The sequence below is a fragment of the Pezoporus occidentalis genome, unplaced genomic scaffold, assembly GCF_034315485.1.
Source record: "Pezoporus occidentalis ecotype Australia unplaced genomic scaffold, CSIRO_AGI_Poc_V1 ctg57, whole genome shotgun sequence".
NCBI classification, from domain to species: domain Eukaryota; kingdom Metazoa; phylum Chordata; class Aves; order Psittaciformes; family Psittacidae; genus Pezoporus; species Pezoporus occidentalis.
Window position 1 is genome coordinate 6,269,740 of NW_026915910.1, and position 17,508 is coordinate 6,287,247.

The following is a 17,508-nucleotide window of genomic DNA, read 5'->3' on the forward strand; positions in this document are numbered from 1 at the left end:
ATGCAGAGAGGGTAACTCTGGCTGTCTTAGCTCCTTTTAGCCAACAAAGCCCATTTGGTAGTAAGGTTTACCTCCCTCTGTCTTATACACTGCAATTCACTGCTTGGTTCGGGCTGTCAAAGAGAAGATTGGGATGTTGAACAGCCCAGTGCTGGTTTAGCATGCAGAAGAGAACAGGAAGAAGCCATTAGAAGGAGGTGCGCGGAGCTCAGTATTACAGTACGTGAGAGCAGAAATCAAACGTGTCTGTGCCCAGGCATGAGAATACCCAACCACGAAAGCCTTCCCCTAGATACAACTAAAGAAACACAGGGTTAATTCATTTTTGAATTTGCAGCCCAAGCACGAGTGGATCTCTTCTACCCAGCAAACCTGCTTGGGGTACCCTGAAATACTAACATATTAGTATTCTCCACATTTTTACCGCTCGCACGAACTCAGATGAAGAACTGTCAAATCGGGAAGAGCACAGTCTTTGAAACAATCTGGTGAAAAGTCCAAACTCTCCTGCCTTTTCAAAAAAAATCCAGTGACTGAAAGGGAAAAAAGGAGGAGGAAAAAAAAAAAAGAAAAAGAAAAAAAGCCTTGTTCATGCTGTTACAGTTTAGGAACTGCTGGCATCCCTGTCTCCGAAAGGAAGGGGAGCGGAGAGCTGACTGCTCAGCAGCTGAGAACGTGTGTTCTGGAAGCAGCATGTCTGAGCAGATGGTGAAATGATTACTGCCAGTAAATGTTAGAGCCCTTTTTTTTTTTCCTCTCTTTTCCTTTTTTTTTTATTTTTTTAACTTGAATTCTGAACAACAGGGGGAAAATAATTACAAAGAACACATGAAAGCAGCTTGATTTCTTTTTCTTCTCTAAAAGTGTGCATGTCTTGCTCCTTTCTAATACCTGATGCCGCAGAAGTGGATGTTCACTTGGCTTGCTGGGCTGGCAAAATCTAGCATCAAGCATTTTGTTCTGGTGAGTTTAACATGGCTGTTGTATTTAAAGCTGTGTGTTCACTGGGAAATAAGGAGGTATAGTGTATAGGACCTCAAACCTGAAATGCTGTAGCTGTATATATTGTAGCCCAAGGGTCAGCCTTTAAACAGGTGCTGTGCTGGCTAGCGGTGTTAGAAACAGTACTTGGGCTAAGCAATGGGAATTATGTTTGGGCTATGCCTCTCCCTCACATCATCAATGGTTTTGATTTCCCTTTGAACCTTTCCTCTGCCAGACCCTCTCCAAGCTCTTTAGGCTCCAGACCCAGGTACCTCCCATCAGGCTCCTTGTCTCATCTCCCTCTCCAACGTGTCTGAGCAGCCCCAAACAATTTCAAATCCCATTAGCTCCCTTGTTCTCCTCTCTCTGTCCAAACTTCTTCTTTCTTTCCCTCTTTAAGATATGATTTTTTCATTTTTGCCTTCTAGCCAGGCAGCTTGCTGCTCGTCATTGCATGGGGTGCCATTGCTTTAAAATCCCAGGAGAAGCCAGCTCCCAAATTTGCAAAGAGCAAAGATCATCTGTGATGGTGAGGACCATCCCTGTTGCTTTGGAGTCAGTGGAAAGCACGCTGCGGCAATGGGAGATGCACAGTCAGGGCAGCATGACACCCCACAGCATCTCTGGAAGGCTTCAGCTGTTAAATGCTGTGACTTTTTTTTTTTTTTAATGCCTGTAAATTAAGAAATTTCCACAGGGAGATCAAAAAAAGGCAGAACATGCGCATGAGATGCCACCTAACTTCTCTACAAGAGATGTCTCAACACTCTAAGGACATCCTCCATAACCTGAACTTAGGAGAATGGTCTACTCCACAATGCATGTCAACAGCTATCCACCTCCAGAGAGTAGTTCAGTCCTCCTAAAATTTGCCTTGCCATCCGGAGGTGCCTATAATGCTCCATTCATGACAGAAGATCCCACCATTTCTTTATTCCTGTGTTAGGTGCCAGAATTTCCAATGGTGACTCTGGTCAAAGCAAATCAAATTTACAGTTAGAAGACCAAGACTTCCCTAGATATTTCTTTAACACTGTATAAGGAAAGGAATGATCAAAATCTGCTAAATTCTCAAAGATTATTATTATTAGCCATGAAACTCTTCTTTGAAAGTCAGCTATGGTTTTCAAGGTGAAACCTAATAGTAGTTAAAGAATAAGATTTTAATTTCAGTCATAATAATTTTGAGGCTTTGTAGGGATATTTTCAATTACAATCACAGCTCTTATCCCTTGACAGTTTTCAGGAAAGAAAAGAGAGGAATAATTGAAATGTTGCATCTTCATTCAAAGACTCCACCACTTACCAAACAACTGAAATGAAGGGTGCCAAGAAAGTCAGCAGTGGACTATTGCATGAATACTTCTCTCCTTGAGATACAGCACTTGTATCAAGGACACACACCATCAATAACGACAACAGCAGCATTTGTCTTTGCAATTTAATGGTATTCAGAGCCAGCTACTCAAATGCTTGCTTAAATGGTAATAGCATATATACAATCGGACAGATACTGGTCCTTGTTATTAGGCAATACTAGCATCTGAGTTCAAAGGCTGATCATTTTAGTTGAGTAATAATGGATAGTATTACAAAGTATTGTGTTGAAAAGAAAATATTCCTTTACATGAAACTACCCTGTTCCCACAGAGCATGAACCTGGCTATGTCTTTCTTCTGTACTATATCACTGTGATTTGAAGAAAAACACTTGTGACACCAGTGGGATAAAACTTCATGCTAAGTTACCAGGGAACAGGACAGGTTTGGGGTTGCTTTTTTTTACTTTGTTATTTCAGCTAACTGAGCACATTTAGATCTAAGATCGACAGCACAAAACCAGATGACATGGGAATACAGTTTAAACACAACCATTTTTTGTATGATCAATAAAATAAAAATCAGTATCAATCAAGGAAGTGTGCAAGGGATTTAATTTGATTTGAAAATGACACATTTTCAAGGTGATTTACACATTCACCAGGAGTGGCAAAGAACTTGCCAGGCCCAGAAGCAGCTCTGAATGTCAGTTTTGTTATCCTGTCTCAAAGCACATTTACTGTAAGTCCCCTCTGCCTGCCCATTAAAAGTGTTTGCCTCCAGCTACTGAAGGTTTTTCTCATTATCTTCTCTGAGCCTGGCTTGGTGAAAGGCAAATACCCCACAGTTCTTTCTTTATAAGGTTTATAAAGTGATATTGTGTTCATCAAGAACAAGGCCAAACTACTCTAAGACCTCTGTACAACCCCAAAGGTGTGATATTGTTTTCATGATTCCCCTGAGTACACTCAGGAGCTGTGTAAAGTAAATGTGCCTGCTATGGCTGTCTTTACAAGCACATCCTGTCTGATGCCTATTTCATAGGATTATAAAGCGAGGCTTATAGACCTTATTATAAACATGCCCCCAAAAGTTGTTGTCAAATCCTGTGTGGTGAAAATTAATTTGTGATCCCACAAATGCAACACAAGATGTGTAAGTCTGTAGATGAGAGGTTGGGGCAGGCCCCTTCCCTGCCTGGGTCTCTACATACCCACCTGTAAAACAGATCTTCAACATATCTACATACAGGAGAAATACTTCAAGGCTTAATCGTATAATATGAGGATACTGCTCGACCTTGTGAACTGAACAAGCGTTGCCTGACCTGGTGAGGAGTCTCACGAGATGCAACCAAGAAGACCATACACCTTTTTGCTGGAAAAAGTGATGATTCTCATGGCAACCTTCCACCTTATTTCCCTCTAGTTAAGATTCATCCCATCCCTCATCTTGACAGGAAACCCAGAAAGGCTGAAGCTGAGTAAGTTGTGCGTTACAGAAAGGATAATCCTGTTACCTCTGCAGCAACAACTCCTAAGCAGCAGCTCCTGGGAACAAAATGAGGTATTTTAACTTTCAGCAGAGCTTTGCTCTTCACCTTTAACTAGTTAATGCTTCTGAAGTGCTTTGAGAACCTGGGGTAAAAAATACAATATGAAGCTTAGACTAATTCCACATCAGCTTGTTGTATCTGGCCTCTTAATGAGTATAATTTATAGAATTCCACTAACATAAATGCATTCCAACCATCACTGCTCCCCAAAAAAAGGAATCAATTGAAGGAAAATGGTCCATGACAGGAAAGAATGAGAGATTGATTAAATATTTAAAGTGTTACTGTAAATGAACAAGATGCAGAAGCCAGGTCAGTAATAAGCTTCCCTCTAAGCCACTGGGAACTTACATTAATGCTGCACTTGACTCCTGCAGGTCTCTCCCACACGCCAGCAAAACTCTCACAAGTTGCCAAGCAGACACATCGTATAAAGTGGTGTGTTAGGCTACGTGTGTGTGTATGTGTGTGTGCAAGACGGGAAGAGAGATTTAACTGCTTCTGCACTTCCAGCCCAGTAAGACAGGAGAAGACAAGAATCAGAAATAGTATTCCTTTGGATCTGAAACTGATGTCTAGCTGCTAGGCAATCAAGTTCCCATAAAAGATTCTGATACTGTTAAAGAAATTTGACAAAACATAAAACAAATGGATTACGACTGAGGGAGCTGGGTCTCTATAGTTTGGAGAAGAGGAGACTGAGGGGTGACCTTATTAGTGTATATAAATATATAAAGGGGGTGTGTCATGAGGATGGAGCCAGGCTCTACTCAGTGGCAAACAATGATAGGACAAGGGGTAATGGGTACAAACTGGAGCACAAGAGGTTCCACTTAAGCTTGAGAAGAAACTTCTTCTCAGTGAGGGTGACGGAACACTGGAACAGACTGCCCAGGGAGGTTGTGGAGTCTCCTTCCCTGGAGACATTCAAAACCCGCCTGGACACATTCCTGTGTAACATTATTACCTTCCAATCTCTAGCATACTGTGATACTGTGTGATACTGTGATGTAGGTTGAGACTCCTTACCTTTTAGACAGAAGAGATGTTGGAATTAACACCCATTTGGTGTTGGAATTAACACTCATTTCACCTCATTTTTCCAAAGGAATTCATTGTATTACATGTGTAAACTGTGTCCTGCACTTAGTATAGTCCAGCTACAGAGCAAAGGCCACAATAAATACAAAAGCCCACCTTATTACAGGTGACTAACATGATGGCCCTGGCAACTGTGATGTTTAAGCTTAGTTCAGACTCACAAATATAGGAAAGGCAGACCTTGGGCCTGTAAATATTCAGCATGCATAAGCAGACATAATATATCTGACAGATTGCTGAAACACATCACTTTAAGCAATATTAGCACTCATGGGAGTTTCCAAGAATGGACAGAGTTAACAGTTCTTCTTAATTTTCTGGAAAATTTTGACTGAACAGATCCGTTGTGACTTCTAATACTAGAAATACTTAAGTATTTGATTTCATGCCAGATGGGAAACTATTTCTGATAAAAGTAAAGATGCTAATTAGTACAAAGACTCTGGCTAAAAGAAAGATGACAGAAAAGCACCCTAAATTAGAGCAAGATTAGACTGGAGGAAGATTAAAACTGGAGTTCTTCAAGGCACATTCTTAGGACTAATCCTGTTTCATATGTTCATTCACTTCTTTGACACAGAACAATAGAAATCAGTTGACAAAACATGCACTTGCAATAATCCATCATGGTATACCACAGTTTGTGCAGATTTTTGCAAGTCATCCTAGTTTTCTAAAACAGAAGCAACTACATTTCCAGCTTTCCTGATACATATTTGCCCGATCTTTTCTCACCTGTGACATTTCTATTGGTCTACATTCACTGCTCCATGGTTTTGTTGAAGGACATCAGCCAAAACCATGCACAGAAAAACAGCTATGGCTTTGTGAGAGGGTAACAAAGCAGGTTTACTATGTATGGCATGTAGACTAACTCCATAATATATATCCTAGGATGTATTTGCATATTTTTCCAAGAACATGGCATTATTTGGTCCCATTCACATACTCATTCTAAATCTATACCTATAAAACAGCCTCCTAGACTTCCAGTTTTCCACTCCAAATGCATGCAGTTAAACTTGCTGGGCCAAACCAGAGCTCTGAGCAACTCTATTCAATGCATCTTTCTATTTGACACAGCATAAATGTCAAAACTATTGTTAACTTCTCTGACTACAGCATTCCAGTGGATTTCATACAGACTTTACAGCAGTTTCATGTAGGCCACATAAAACCTCAGCTTGCTTACAAGAATGTCATGAGGGGCAGTGTCAAAAGCTTTCTTGCACAAAGATATGACACCTATTACTTCCTGTCTGTCCAAATGGCTTTTTATCCTGGAAATTAGATTAGTTTGATGCCATTTGTTCTTGACAAGTTCATGTTCACTGTTACTTAGCTCCTTGTTATCTTCTAGGTGCTTGCAAAGGCTCTGATTATTTGTGCCAGCATATTTCTAGGAATTGACTTAAGAGTGGTTGATCTCTTCATTGTCAGGTCCTTCTTTCCCATTCAGTATTAAGACAGGGACTGCCTTTTTCCAGTCCCTCCAGTACCTTGCATATCTCCTGCAAATTCAAGCCACTTGTAACTGCTAACAGCTCTGAGACCAATACAAGGGAACTGTAATATCATCATAAAAAAAACAATGGAGCTTTGAGAGTGAAGCATTTAGAAATGGATTAAAATGGTGGACTTCAAATCTTTGGCTATTAAAAGCCAAAGAGCTAAGAAGGATAGAACCCCTTTTTTTCTTGGTAACATTTGATATGAAGACCGTGAAGTAATTACTGCTTCCTTTGCTATCAGACGCATCTGCTCTAAGGGAATTAAGCACCATTGCTTTCAGATTTTCTAATTAATTAACATAAACAAGTTATACTCAAAGATATTGTTCTCAGCCTATACTTACTGTGTCTGCCCGAAAAACCCCATTAGCTCCTGAAAGATTGTTTTATTCAATTATATCCACAAAGCTAATAAAACATAATATGGCTACGGCCATACTAGTAAATTAAACTGTGCCAGGGCATGGGCAGAGAAACTCAATCATCGGTAGTGCTAAGCTTTTATAGCAGCCCAATGCAGGCTTTTAGCCCACGCCGACTAACACTCTTTCCCATGCTTTCCAAGCATGTTCGGAGAGTGTGGGCCAGGGATCATTCCCAAAGGTAGGTTGCAAGTGGCCACTCTGTTTCTGAAAATGAAGGACTTTAATAATATGGATGAAGCCAGACTGCCTTTCAGGCTTCGCCCCACTGACATGATGTACCTATTAATAAGGCAAGTGCAATCCAGGGATTCAATCACTCAAGAAATCTTTAGGAGAGAGAGAGGTAGGTTAACCATTTCCTCCCATGACAAGGTATACCACAGCAGCCTGCTAGTGTAACTGTCTAGAGTATTTGCTATGTGGTTTATTCACATTACAGAACTTTACACAGCATAATTTCAAAGGCTATTTGCGGCACCTCTTAATCTGTTCCATATGAGTACTGTTATGTTTTCTTTTCCCCCCATTTGTACATTATCAAACAGCTTAAAGCTCTATTCCATTAATTTATCTGCTGATGACATGAGTTTGGGTAAGCAGTGCTAAGTAATTTTTCATTTTGATGACACGTTGCCTCTGATATTTACATCTGTCTCCTGCCATTAAATGATATTTGCAGCTAAGCCCTTCAGAATTATGTGATTTCTACCTCCTTGATATCTACTAGTCTTCTGAGTTGATCACCACTGCAAATGAGTGCTACAGAACCACAACCAGCGACAGCCTGCCTCAGAGTGACTCCTGGCTGGCTGCTGAATTGCCAAGACTTTGGGATAAAACTGGCTGTCAAAATAAGCTTTTCTGGCAAGCCAGCTGGACCTATCTGAGGATCCACAGTCTTCTGACACTGACCCTCTCCCCCTGCTCTTTGGCAGCAGAACATTATACTTCACTCTAGGCCAACCTGTCCCATCTTGTTGCCTATTCATTGCTCCATTCAAATACTTGTGGTCTACCAGGGAACCTGCAGCCTTACTCTTGCCCCAGCTATTAACATGGCATACATCACCTTACCACATATTTGACATCAGGACATAGCAGTTGAAATGGCAACACAGATGAAAAGCTCACTCAAGTCCCCAGAATAAGTACATCTCTAGCCCTCCTTGGTTTTAACCTCTCAAATCATTTATTTTCAGCTTTGTTGTGCCATGATTTGTGGTTGGCATAAAGAATTAGTCCAACAGGCAGTGACCGACAGCTTCCTTTGAAAAAATTGCACCATTTGGCAAAGAGGAATTGCCGTACCATGTTATCCTAGTCCTCTAGAGCATTTTTGCTTTGTCCTAGGCCAATAAGCAGATGTGGACAGGGTTTGCGAGAGAATCTGAACCACAGATGTGGCTAAACTGGCCATGAAGAAAGGTAGACTGTAAATTAAAAAAAAAGAAAAAAGAAAAAAGAAAAGAAAAAAAGAATGGAAAAAGAAAAAAAGAAATCTTTTACTTTGGGATAAATTGTTAGGAAATAGCTTCCCAATGGGAACAGTTGAGAGAAAAACTTCACTAGATGTTAAATGGATTTGTTTACAGGAAAGGTTCAATGAGATGGTTGCCCAGAATAACAAGAGACCAGATTACACGACCTATGGAATCTTTTCCACACCCAAGTTTCTGTTCTCTTTAAACTATGCGCATGGAAAATGCAGTGTTAATTTCTGAAAGGAAAATGTGTTTTCCTGTAGTTTTGATACGCACACAGGACTCTTTTTTTTTCCTATTTGCAGCAGTTCAGCTGCAGTTTAATGTGTTAAATGCTGCTAAACTATGTCACCTATGGCATTTTTCTGCTTTCCAGTAGATGAAAAGGCTTCTGTTCAAAAAGAAAACTGCAATATGTGCTGCATGAAATGCCAGCTGGGGGTGGAAGAAGAGAATGTAGTGATGGCAGATACTTGATTTAGCTCTGCAGCACTAAAACATCCAGATTTATAAAAGAGAATGTGATGGAAAATGTCCACATCTGTTTCATGTCCTTTTAATGTTGAGGACACCAGAACTGCACACAATGCTCCAGGTGAGGTCTCACAAGAGCAGAGTAGAGGGGCAGGATCACCTCCTTCAACCTGCTGGTCACACTCCTTCTGATGCAGCCCAGGATACCGTTGGCTTTCTGTGCTGTGAGTGCACACTGAAGCCAGCTCATGTTCATTTTCTCATCCACCAACACCCCCAAGTCCTTCTCCACAGGGCTGCTCTGAATCTCTTCTCTGCCCAACCTGTAGCTGTGCCTGGGATTGCTCCCACCCAGCTGTAGGACCTTGCACTTGGCATGGTTAAACTTCATGAGGTTGGCATCAGCCCACCTCACAAGCGTGTCAAGGTCCCTCTGGATGCCATTCCTTCCCTCCAGGGTATCAACTGAACCACACAGCTTGGTGTCATCGGCAAACTTGCTGCGGGCACACTCAATCCCACTGTCCATGTCACCAACAAAGATGTTGAGCAAGACTGGTCCCAACACTGACCCCTGAGGGACACCACTCGTTACTGGTCTCCAGCTGGACATTGGGACATTGACCACAACTCTTTACATGCGGCCATCCAGCCAGTTCCTTATCCACTGAGTGATCCACCTATGAAATTGATGTCTCTCCAATTTAGAGACAAGGATGTCGTGTGGGACAGTGTCAAATGCTTCGCACAAGTCCAGGTAGATGACATCAACTGCTCTACCCCTGTCCATCAGTTCCATAACCCCATCATAGAAGGCCAGGACTTCCCCTTAGAAAAGCCATGCTGGCTGTCACCAAGCACCTTGTTGTTTTTATTGTGCCTTAGCATGCCATCCAGGAGAATCTGCTCCAAGATTTTGCCAGGCACAGACGTGAGACTGACTGGTCTGTAATTCCCCAGGTCATCCATTTTCCCCTTCTTGAAAATGGGGGTTATATTTCCCATGATTTTTCAAATACGATAGCAGGTGGCTTAGCAACTTCATTTGCCAGCTCCTTCAGGATCTGCAGATGGATTTCATCAGGTCCCATGGTTCCCTAGGTTCTTGCCTAGGGAATTGTATCAGTGGAAAACTAATCCACAAAACAGTACATTTTCCACCAGTTTAAATCTGTGAAGTGGCTCAGCACAGTCCCACATGAGTGCTAGTGAAAAAGAAGGGGTGGAAGGGGACAGCAGTAGGGAGAAGTCAGGATCACCTCTTCCAACAGCAGACGATTGTGTGAGTTTTTTGACTGTGACATGCGACTGCACCTGAAATGTCTGTTCCTGTTCCTCCTCCTCCTCCTCTCCTTGATGAAGATCATACGTAGAGCCTTTGATGTCAGTGGAGTTATTTTGGTGCAAACTAGGCGTGAAGGGAAAACAAGCCACAGTGTCCTACATAGCAGTCTGCTGGCAGAGGCAGTGATAGTACTGAAGAGTCCTGACTCGAGTGCTTTGCATTCACAGTAATTTCTTCTCCAAAGTTTACATCACATGAAAGCTTTTTGGCCTTCTTATTTTGACACCTGGCAATCAGTGCAGCTGCCCTCTTTGTCAGAGGTATAAATATAGCAGAAGACAATAGCCAGGATACTGTCAGTAACCAGAAAATAATTCTGGCTTTATAAATTATTACTTTGTTCTGATTGTATTTTAATGGAAGTATGTTACCAAAGTGGGGTGTTTGACTCTGTTCTCACTGTAGGTTTTTTTTTTTCATGTGATAATAGTGTAGCCTCTCAATCAACCTTTCAAGGTTTAAAGGTGTAGTAGCAAAGTAAACCTAAACCCTACCATTCTCCTTTACTGGCCACAGCCACATCCAAGCAGTGTTTAGGGCAAACATTCTTCCTCTGGTCTGGTCAGGCTTTTCTATGTCATCTAAATCTCTCCTTATCCCATATCATCAGCCACCATGAGGTCTTGTAAATCCTGCTGAGGAGTGGCACCACGCTCCAGGTCCTCAGATTATGAAGTTTCCTGATCTTTAAGAAAAGACCTGGACTGGCAACAGATTGACCAGAGATGTTGTGAAGCGTTCAAGGCCAGGTTGGATGGGGTTTTATGCAACCTGGTCTAGTGGAAGGTGACAGAAGTTGTAACTAGATGTGCTCTAAGGTCCCTTCCAACAAACCATTCTGTGATTCTATGATTCTGTGCATGTTCCAGAACAAGCAGCAAGAGACCAAAGCAAGGCCCTCAATGGCTGCAATTTGCTAGTGAGCACCTGAGAAGATGGCCTGAGCAAAAACTCTTCACCCCAACCTGGTCAAACAGGTGGATCTGCAAAGCCTGTTCCACCACACCAGAAAAGTGCTGGGGTCAACAGGATCTACAGAGAAGGGTCCCTCACTCCTTTTCAAGTCTGCTCCAAATCTCTAAGAGAAGATTTCTTCTCTGCCAGAAAGTAGGTGATACATTTCTCAGAGCTGCTCAACCTCTCCGAGGTGTGGCACTAGCACACTTTGTGATGCACCTACTGAAGGAGCAGGGTACGCAACTCCATGAAGAAAGAATGACAATAACCCAAGTGGTACAATCTTCCAGCACCTGGAGCTCATCTTTTCCATCTAATAACTTTGGAAAAGGAAGGATTGGCAGCCTGGACACATAGGCTCCCTTCCTACAGCCAAGGCTGTCTCTTGGTCAGTCCTGCTTGGTAACAAAGGGTCTGATAGCATCTTCATGGGTGTTTGGTATGCAGAGAAGGTCTGGAGGTGAGGGAAAAGCCCTGGTGCTCTGACAGCATGCAGATCAGAGAATACTTTATCCATTCAAAATGGAACAGAGCTGTCATCATGGTTCACAGCCCCCATTAACCCCACCACGTTCAAGCAGAGATGTGCTCATGCAGACGCCCTCCATGCAGCGTAGAAAATAACTCGCACCCTCAGACACATCTTTACAAGTCTGCCAGCAAGCACAGGGTAATGGACACCAAGAGCAGCAGCGTTGCCATTATCTGCAGCACCGCCTTGGTACTCCACCTCTGCCAAGTGCTGAGCATTGATTTCAGATTTTATTATTTAATGCTGATCTTCCATCTGCAAGGCTGTGCAGACTTGTGACTTTTACACCTGAGGTGCTGGAGCTGGAAGATGGTAGCACAGCCAGCAAGGCAGATTAAAGAGCAAGCCGGCGACACTCCACCTAGGATGCTTGCTGTGAATTCACTTTTTTCTTTTGAGAAGTTATAAGAGGAAACATTTGCAGTGTGTCTCAGTGACATCTCTTAGAATAATCCCCACTGAGCCCCTTCCTCACTGCTTCTTAAAAAGTTACTACCCACCCTTATGTTTGGAAATCTGTTTCTAAGCAGCTTTACCTCATTTCAGATAAGTTTTACATTAACAGAGCTCCAACATCCCCAGCAGCAAAGTTATTAATACATCCTAGGTCACTCCCCCAGACCAGTTCCTCCCCAGTTCTAAACCAGTCACTCCATGTAACAGCGTATTGCAGAGCAGCAAAACAGCCTCGGCCTCTTTTTGTTTCCAACCAGAACAACACTTTTCGATTTAGTATTTAGCTCATGTCTGCCAAAAAGCATCACGTACTCTGATACTGGATAGCATAACGCACGGCCCAATTTACTAATATGATATTATAAATTAGAATTATAAATGTGGATCAAAGCTGATGTCATTTCGATTCACATCATGCAGATACCATCAAAACAATGCATCTTCCGTGAAATAATTCAATATCCTCAAGTCGCAGGAAAGGGACTATTTGCTTATAGCATGCACCTCTCCTTTATTTTAATATAACATTAAATATGCACAGTTAAGCACTCAAAAGTCAGGAAATGAGAAATGCGAGGCTCACAGAGCTTTAACTCTGCCTCCTTGAGGATATTAATTATGTTGTCATCTTTTATCAGATCATTGCATACTGTTTCTTAAATAATCTTTTGCCACAACCTTTCACATAGCTATACATTTCAAAACAGCCCAGGATGGCTTTGCTAGAGACCACAGCAATTTATAATGACAAGAGGACAGGTTGAGGGATTCACATTTCAATTCTGCCTTTGACTTCCCTGGCTTCCCAGAGTTAAAATGTGCAACTCAAACCGTTAAAACACCGCTTGCATTTCACTGTTGTTCATCCCCAGATCGAAGCAGCGTTCCCTGTGCTGCAATCTGTTGCCATCTGATCTCAACCTTTCAGGTGTTGTGGAATTCTCAGAGAGCTGTAGTCCCTCTGCTCACACCCTGAGAAGGATGTGCTTGGGTACTTGGCAGTAATTTGGGTACCCTTCTGAATACTTCCAGTGCTGCTGCTTCAGACCAGAAAGCTGTGAAGGCATCAGACCCTTTTTGTTCATGAATCTCCCAGCATACTGGGGAATGGACTGAATTCAGGGTTATACTGAAAAGGTGTTTTTTTTTTTTCTAAAGGAAAGTAATTCAGGTTTCCTTCAAAACATTAGAAGTAGTCATCTGTTATCTCAGCATCACACACATAGTTACGACCTTCAGCTCATCTTCCACTGTTATACCAGTGGGAAAATATAATGAATGGAGTTCTCTTAAGTTATTGGACCCTTTAAACCCTCTCCTCTGCAATATTTTAGTGATTGTTCTGCAACTTCTTTTTACTGCTGTGCTGTATGGCTCCCAGTGAGAGGCAAAATGACTTCTTATTTCATTTGGGTTGACCTTTTTCTTTTAGGAAAATTCATATGACTGAAGACATGCCTCCAAGCATATTCAGGTTGCATCTAAATTGCCCCACAATAACACCCTCAGTGAGACTATGGTCCCCAATCATCCATCCAGAGACAGTTTTAGGTTGCCTGTAAGAGTGCAGCATGAGATTCCTCATCTGATACCCTGGGGACGAGGGCTCTCAGGCCTAAAGGCATGCCCCTAAAGGGATGGGGCATCTACAACAATGATGGGGCATCACTTAAGAATAAGCTGTCTCTCTCTCCCTGGCAGTGACATCCACTAATACAACAGTGTCACCCTCTCCCACAGACTGTCTATTAACTAGGTCTTTACCAGCTTCTCCCTTTGTCTGTGATCTGTTCCAAAGCTGACTCTGAAAACCCAGTGAAGGAGCTTTCCCATTCCCTAAGTACCACTATCAAAGCAGAACACCAACAGGCCACTATAGAGCATCCTACATGTCATCCTATATATGGATGTTCTATATGGACATCCTACATAGAACACCTACATACGATGCACTCAGTGAAGTGTGCCCAGCAAAATCACTTGCAGCATGAAGTTAGGCTGGAAGCACCCTTGGCATAGGATCTCAGGAGGATAACAGAGCTACCTCCAGTATGGCAAGTCTGCCTGCTTTTGAGATTTCTGCTGCTTTTTTTGACTTTCTCACTCCCTGCATGCAGCAACCTGGCAAAGCATGCAGAGGCAACAACATCAGAGTAATGCAGAGGACCCTGCTTCTCTACGACAATACCTAGAGATGAGGGTTATACTTAGCACAGAAAACCCAGGTATGGAAATAGAGTAGGATGTGTCTGCTGAGTTCCCCTGCAGGAGTCTGTGGCAATAGATCATATCTGCACGTTTGCTTTATCCATATGGTGCAACATGGACCTTTGAATCCAGCCTTCAGGTCTTCAGTATGAAAGCAGATATGCCCTATCCCAAAGGCAATATCTAGGAGTACTTTAAAAAAAGCAGTGTAGGTCTTCCCCTAAAGCCATTGCTGACTGCTGCTTGGTCTGATAAGGGCCAGCCCTATTAGCAAAAACAGATTTTCACTTTCTAGAACAAAGATGATGATGAATCTGAATCCACAGACAAGGCAACCTTTAGAGAACAGCAATTATAAGTAAGCACTTTCCTGTTTTCTAATAGCACATACTCCTAATGAACCTCACTCTGTGAGATTAATAAGCCAGAGGCATGTGTCTGTCAGACCCAGTACTAAGTAACAGAGAAAGCACTTAGCTATCCAAGAAATAAAGGTACTGCATGACAGCTTTTCAGTTCAGAAATACTATATACATACTAACAAATGTTAGCAAGGAAAGAACAAAGGTGAGGAAGATGAAGGGAGAGGAAGACATGATAGCAAACAAAGGTAAGAAATTTAAAGCATAAAGAATGGAGAAGGAAAAGAGGAAAATGTAGTCCAGTCCTTATATCACGACTACTTTAAATGAATGGCCCAGATTTCTGCCAGTAAACAACATGATTCCAGAGGCCAGCTGGTCCAACTAAAAGAGCTAAATGTCCAGATTTTTCTGGGTAGAGCACTCATTGCTTTGGGCCAAAACCATGACAAAGAACACTGGTAACAATTCCCTAGCATGGAAGATCTCAGGACATTGTTTAAGTTCAGGGCTGCTAGTAGATAGAGAAATCAGAAAAAGGAAAAGAAATGGAAGAGTGAACAAAAAATAGCCTTCTCAGATCTAATATTTCTTTTTTTCCATTCATCTAATCCCTCCCCTGTCTTCAGTGGCCACAAGGAAGAAAACCAGAACACACAAACCCCAGTGTTTTGCCTTTTTTTTACAGCTAACAAGGCAGGAAAACCAAGTTGATACCAAATGTACCCCCCAACCTGAGTTCTGCACACCTTTATGCTTGTTCCCCAAAGGGCAGCATTACCATAAGAGATACCAGGCTTTCGCTGAATATAAGGATTACATTTTCTTTTTTCTTATCATAAATTGGCCTGATCTTGCAGACTTTGTCTTTTTCTTTCAGCATAACCCTTTTTTTCCAAAGGAGATAATTAAGAGAAGTGTTGCTAATTCTCCCTTACTATTATCAGAGGGACAAAATCTGCTCCAAGTCCTCATTTGTCAGCGTTGCTGAAAGAAGCAAAACCTAGCCTGATGCTAACACCATAGTGAGCACAGTCACAGGAACTGAAATTAGAACAACGCTGTTTGAAGGACCATAAATAAAGATCACTGAAATACCCCTGCCTTCTTCCCCCTGTTCCCCCTACACACTAAAAAAGGTACAAACCCTGCACTGAACATCGTATGATGAAACTTATAGCAGCCTTACAGTACAAGAGCTGACAAGAAAGCTGGAGGGGGACTTGTTATAAAAGCAAGCAATGATAGGACAAGAGAGAATGGCTTTATACTGAAAAAGGGTAGATTTAGGTTAGATCTTAGGCCGAAGTTCTTCCTTGTAAGGAAAGGTGAGGACCTGGCACAGGTTGCCCAGAGAAGCTGTGGCTGCCCCATCCCTGGCAGTGTTCAAGGCCAGGTTGGATGGGGTTTGGAGCAACCTGGTCTAGTGGAAGATGTCCCTTCCCGTGGCAGAGGGGTTGGAACTAGATGATATTTAAGATGCCTTCAAACCCATTCTATGATTCTATGACTTAATAATTCTAGGATTACTGAAACTGGACTTCTTGTTGCTGGAACACACTTAGAGTTTGGTTCCTTTGGTAATAAAATGTGTTCAAGACTAAGGACCACCAGCTGCAGGTTAAAATACTCATTGATAGATTAACACAGCAAGGAAAACCACATGGGCTTGAGATGGATGGAGTATTTCTCAGTCTTTAATGAGGAAGACAGAAGACCAATCCATCTACTGACTGGATGTGGAAAGAACAATATGGGCTCAGCAGCCTCATGGGAACCCAGTAAATAGAAGCACCAGAACATGACAGGTAATTCCTCACAATGCTGCTAAACTCCTGAAAACATGAGCACGTTTTAGTCTTTGTTTGAAGCAAATGCTGCAAAATAACTATTATTTCCTCTTTCCCAATCACTATTTGAGAAGCTAATTGGTACTGCACATACAACTGTTTTAGCAGTTTAAACGCAATGACATTCAAAAAGAGAGCCCTCCATTAACACAATATTAAAACAAACCAACTACAGACTGGCAACCTTAATACACCCAAGGTGTCTGGGGCTTTTTAGCATTCAAGGGGCACAACAGCCAACAAAACAGAGCTGAACTACAGTACATTTGCTTTTAAGATGAAGTCATAATTTCATTTTATTGTGGTCCTTCGTATTGTGCAACATTAGTAACATCTAGTCTATCTACAGACTAAGTTTCCATACAGATGTGGAAAGAATTATATCTCTTGCACTTAATGATGGGTACAGAAATGGCTCTCTTCTAGAAAGTCACATAACTTTCAGACTTTTAAACGCAAATATTAATACTTCTACCTCCTTTGTGTTTCACAGTGACTTCTCAAGACCTGTTCCTATCCCACTTCCACAGGAGCTGAACTGCTCTCTACAGAGCATCTCTACAGGGATAGCAAAATTAATTTCACTCCCCCCTTGCCCTCCCCTCCTATGGTTGTCTCTTAATTGAGTATTTAAGGAACAGACCACATGGAGAAATCAGCAGCTTCCCACCCTTGTGCTGAACTTTGAGGTGTCATTGCTAATTATACAGAGGTGAGCCCCAAGCCCCAACAAAAAGCCATGATTTATATTTTGTAAATTATAAATGAGGAGTATTGTTTGCATGGTTGTAGGAATAGCTGACAGCATCTGGCAGCCAGGTGAGGTCAAAAGCAGTTAGATGCTCAGACTACTACTCCCCCAAAAAGGCAGCTGCACAGCCTATGCAGATTTTTTTACTCCCTAAGGGGTGGGTTGGATGCCATTACATATAAGGTGACTTGTCATAT

General features: G+C 42.1%; 1 protein-coding gene across 5 annotated transcripts in view; it reads right to left on the reverse strand.

Moving 5' to 3' along the window:
* MSRA (methionine sulfoxide reductase A) overlaps nucleotides 1-17,508 on the reverse strand; it is a 278,630-nt gene that overhangs the window by 17,931 nt on the left and 243,191 nt on the right. The gene's annotated exons all lie outside the window — the stretch shown is intronic.